Below are 6,000 nucleotides of genomic sequence, written 5' to 3' on the forward strand. Positions count from 1 at the left end.
CACCGAAGATACAGCATTAGCATTTTTGTTTAATAGTAAATTGTTAAACTTCTCATTAAACTTTTTTTTCATTTTATGTTAGAAAATAGTACACAAATACTTAGAAAATAGTTAAAAACGTTGACCAAAAGAAAAAATAACACTACACGCAACTACACTACAATGTCAGACTACGTGACGTCGCCGTCGTGACAATAATCATTAGAAAATATCGAATAGGAATTTAACGATTCGATTATGAAATATTATCTACAATACTGTGTGATCACTTTAGATTACCGTTCTGTTCGTACTATCGCAGCTGTCGCGTTGTCATGTACCTACGAAGAAAATATATAATTATAGTTTTGTAGTGATATTATTACGTATAAATGCAATTTGATTTAAAAGTGTGCAATGTGCACTGTATAATTCACTTTGCCCACTTGAATCTGGACAGGGTACACTTTGCCCGGGCAATCTAGTACAATGCCCGGTCAATGTATGATAAATTTGAGTATTAAAATGATCATTCTTACATTGGCCAAAATGTTCGGGCATTGTGCACAGTACCCGGGCATTGTATAACAATGCCCGGATTTCCTACTTTGCCCGTAACATATACATCCATCAGTTAGCCACACTGGCACAGTGCGTATAGATTACAGATTAAACAGTAGTGAACCCCATAACGATTTAATTTTACTCGGGTTTGGGTACCCAATCAGGACTATTGACAAACATGAATCGCGGAAAAAAAGTCCGAAGTAAAAAAGTCCTAGGAAAAAAAGTCCGGGCAAAAAAGTCCGGGCAAAAAAGTCCGGGCAAAAAAGTCCGCCGTAGAAAAGTCCTAAGCCTAAAAAGTCTGACATAAAAGAATCCGGTATAATATAATATTATCAAAAAAAATCAATTATAATAATTATAATATTAAATAAATATAAAACAATCAAAATAATTAATCATACAAATAAAATATAATTATATATTAAAATTATTTCTTAATTAAATTAAGTATTTACTATCGTCATATGAAATATAATATAGGTATTTAACAAAAAGTCGAAGATAAAAAAAGCGGATAAGTCGTGTATGTCGCTCTGCTGTACAGTAGGTTACAAGTGGGTTACTGTAATGGATGGAATTAAATTTGAATCCAATGATATTATATCATTGTATACAAAAAACGATTCTGAGCGAAGACGATTTATCTGTCTAGGATATATTATAGATTATTAAAAATTTTCAAATCTTAGATATAAAAGGAAATTTTTTTATGAATTTCTATCTAAGATAATTTGAACATTGCCGTAATTTGTACGTACGTACTTAGTCAAAATTTGAACTTTAAATGCTTAAAAAAAAAAAATTGTGACTATATATTTCTTTTATTTTTCAATTATTATTGTGAAAATATATAATGAGCCTTGTATTAAATTTTCAAATCTTAGATATAAAAGGAAAATTTTTTATGAATTTCTAGCATAAAATAATTTACGAATTTTCGTGATTTTTACATAATATGTTGTCAAAATTCAAACTTTGAATGCTTATAAAAAAAAATTGTGACTATGTATTTCTTTTATTTTTCAACTGCTATTGTAAAAATATGTTAGGAGACTTGTATTAAATTTTCAAATCTTAGAATTAAAAAGAAAAACTTTTATGAATTTCTATCTAAGATAATTTGAACATTGCCGTAATTTTTACGTATTTAGTCAAAATTTTAACTTTAAATGCTTATAAAAAAAATTCGTGCCAATGAATTTTTAATATTTTTTAACTGCAATTGTTACAATGTGTTAGAAGCCTTGTTTTAAATTTTCAAGCTTTTATACCGAACAAATACATTTTTATCGATATTTATAGAAAAAAAAACTAAAAAAGTTGAAAAATTAAAATGTCAGTAAACAGCTCAAAACAAATCTAAATATTTTGAAAATTTTATCAGATATATAAAATGCCTATATAAACATTCAGTCAAAATTTCAAGTATCTGCGGTCATTTGTTTTAGAGTTACACCAAAATAAGGAAATCGCTAAAAGTGAAAATCCAATGTTGTAAAAATTTAAATTTTAAATGCTTATATTGAAAATTGCATGGTGGATAGAATATACAATTAAATAAACATTCGGTGAAAATTTCATGTATCTATGGTCATTTGTTTTAAAGTTACATCAAAAACCAAAATCGATTATGTTGAAAAATGAATGTGCGTAAAATTTCCCGTTTTTCCCTTAATTTTTAGTTTGTTTTTCTCGATTATTTAGAAAAGTACTATAGAATTTTTACTTCTGACCTCCCAAAGTACCAACTAGATTCACTTTCTGATCGAACGAGGTACTGAAGTCAAAAATCGAAGCATTTTTACTGCCCCAAAACGTGATGACAGACACAAAAAAAAAAAAAAATCCTGTAATATAATATTGTATAATATGTATTATAATATTATATTAAAAAAAAATTCAATAATTTTAATGTTTATCTAGGCCTTGTTCTAATATTATGACCAACTTTATCTAAAAATTCTTCAAAATTCAATGATAATAATTATAATATATAAATAAATATTAAACAATCAAAATAATTAGTCATACAAATAAAATATAATTATATATTGAAATTATTTCTTAATTAAATTAAGTATTAATTTTTCCTTTTTCCTAGGAATTTTTTACCTCGGACTTTTAGGTAATCCACCGACAAACATAGCTCACTTAACCTGATAATATTCTACAAAAAGGATTATTTAATCTTTAGGTGTATTTTCTTCGACTTTAGAAAAGGCTTGGGTGAAAACGCGCTGGTAACGCGAATCGTTTATTGCCACGAAGTAGTACAAACAATTATTTTCAAAACCAGTCTTTCGGTCGATGAATAAATTTTCAAAATTTGTCGGACCCATTGCCTCAGTCCACCCAAGGTAAAAGATGTTTAAACACTAATATTAATCCGGAATTGTCAATTTTGAGAGGAGATAGTACGTACATCGATATCACATGTTTTCAAGTTAATAAGTATCTTGGTACTTACACTAATCGTTAAGCTTACTAATTTAATCTATGAGACACAAATGTTACAAATCTACAATAGCTGGTAATACAATGTACACGATTATGGAATTCATCATGTGTGTGTTGGAGTCTATAGGCGACCCAGGTGACCCAGTGGCTAAAAAATACTCTGAGAGGTGCGGGTGAGAGCATTAAATAAGATATAGTGAAGAATGTTGGATCAATCAACGAAACGGTTGTCAGGGTGCATGCCTGGGCCGGGAGAGGGAAAGTAGCAGCGAAATTCGACCTGTAGTTTGATAGGTAGATCTATGCATATACTGTTTATAATGTATATTATATAGATATAGGTACTTAAGTAATAATGTATTATCTTTTGCCGTTTCCTCTACCTCAACCGCTTCGTGTTTTCATTATTATAACATCATATATATACATTTATATATATATATATATATATATATAGAGAGAGAGAGAGAGAGAGAAAGAGTTACCTGTAGTATATGTTGTAATATATTACGCCGAAACTAAAATGTATACATATATGTATATGAATTATGTAGGTATATATCAACCCTTCGTCGTTGCAGTGTACACGCGTTGGTGTAGTATACGTTAATTGTATGTATATATCTCTCTCTCTCTATATATATATATATATATATATATATATATATATATATATATAATATATTTAATAACAATAATAATGTTTCAGTTTATTATACGAGCGATTTCGTCACACAGGCGTTTTGTAGGCAGGTTGGGTCACCCACCGGAAATGAGGGGATGCGTGCGTAACGAATTAGTAGTAACAACCGAAATAAATAAAAAGAAAAACAAACAAGCGATTTACAAAAATAAGCTCCATCGCCGTGTTTAGTTAGAAAAAAAATCATAATTTTTTTGGTGGGGGGCTTAATAATAATATTAAGACTTTTTTAAACTTCTATATAGGTATTATAATTTATAGTTTATCTGTCCTACTTAAGAGCAAATAACATTATACATTATTATATGAATTTACCAAATAAGTAATTTTAAAAAAGTTTTTTTTATTATTATTATTATCATTTATAATTTTTTTTTTTTATAAAGATAAACAAACTTTTGAGGAAACTTGTATTAAATTTTCAAATCTTTAGCAAAACTTTTATGCATTTCCAACTCTAAATAATTTGAGAATCTTCGTGATTTTGATATGTTTTTGTCAAAATTAAAAATTTAGACGCTCACAAAAAATTACTATGGATTAACGCCCAACACTTTATTTAATTTTCACTACCTAGCAACAACTAACGAGAATTAACCTCTACTAACCTCTACTAACCTTGTATTATATTTTAAACTTTTTAATCGTCATTAATTTAAAAAAAAAAAAACTAATAATAATCGAAAATTGAATATGCCTATCAATAGTTCAACATGAGTAAAAATATTTTGAAAATTGTATGGTTAATATAAAATGACAAAATATAAGTATTCAGTGAAAATTTCATATAATATCATAGATCATATTTTATAGATACACTAAAAACCAAATACCTGTGAAAATAGGCGGTATGCCTTTGACTAGTGATGACTATTATATTATCGTAAGTGGCATATACAAAAAGCCATATTACATTAATAATACCCTTTAAAATATCGTCCTCCTAAATATATTGTATACTTAAGAGGACACTACACTCGCATGTGTTGTCTCCGTCTTACAAGTGCGTAACATGGCAAAAACTGTTTCGCGCGGGAAAGAACCAAGAAAGCTACCTACAGCTATAACTAAGAAACGAAATTTTCACCACATAAAAAGGAGAATTTTTTCTGTGCATTATCGTTTTTATTTTTTCGATATCAGAACTACAAAAAAGTTATTCATGCTTAAAAAACACAAAATTAATGTATTATGAAACAAGATTTTTTTTGTAGAAGTGATATCGAAAAAATAAAAACGATATTGCACAGACAAAATTCTCATTTTTATGTGGTGAAAATTTCGTTTTTTAGTTATAACTGTAGCTTTCTCTGTTCTTTCCCACGCGAAACAGTTTTTGCTATGTTACGCACTTGTAAGACGGAGATAACACATGCGAGTGTAGGAGTGTAGCGTTCTCTTAATACCTAGTGATTAGTGAAAACGTGAAATATTAATATTTTGCCACCCCACATATTGTGTTGTCTGTTGTCTACGTCTTACAAGTGTGAAACATAACAAATTTTACGCTCAGCAGTTCATGTTTACCTCCGTTAGTTTAAAATTAAAGTGAATTGACCTCCTATAAAAATTAAAGGTAATATTTTATCTAGGTTTTTTTTTGAGTTGAATCAATATTTTACTCCATAAGACCATATCACTTAGGTAATTCTTTTAAAGTGAAATGTTAATAATATTAACTAAAAACTATAAAATTAAACATTTTTTAAAATTTTTAACTACAAAATAATTTGCAAGTTGTTTTAATTTTTGTCAAAATTTAACCTTTAAATGCTCATAGAAAAAAATTATGTCAATATCATAATATTTTTTAGATAATTTTTTTTAACAACTATCAACTAATAATAAAATCGTATTAACTTTTCAATTTTTTTTAGTGAATGAAACTTTTTTAATGTAGTAGTGGGTCAGGTCGGCGATACGACGATCGCTGACTGTGCCCCTTTTTAATAAGACCCCTTGAACAGAGCGGAATTATTGGATTTCGATGGCCAAACATTAGTATGCCATTAGTGTGAATATGTGCGACAACATTCAGATCAAAATTGCAACAATAGTTATCGAGTTTATTTTATACAAAAAATGCGCTTACAGTTTTAAATATTAATATAGATAACAAATTTTTGGAAATCTGTACATAAATTAAAAAATTAATTTTTTTTATGAAATTAAAAATGATTCTTACCTTGAAACATTTCATTTCAACATTGGATCAAAATCAAAAAATATCATATTCATTAATCGGTAATCACCAATTACTACCTTTACGTTCATATATAATTTAAGACTTTTAG

This window comes from Diuraphis noxia, unplaced genomic scaffold (assembly GCF_037042655.1).
Source record: "Diuraphis noxia isolate RWA-SAM2 unplaced genomic scaffold, SU_Dnox_SAM2 contig0001, whole genome shotgun sequence".
Lineage (NCBI taxonomy): Eukaryota > Metazoa > Arthropoda > Insecta > Hemiptera > Aphididae > Diuraphis > Diuraphis noxia.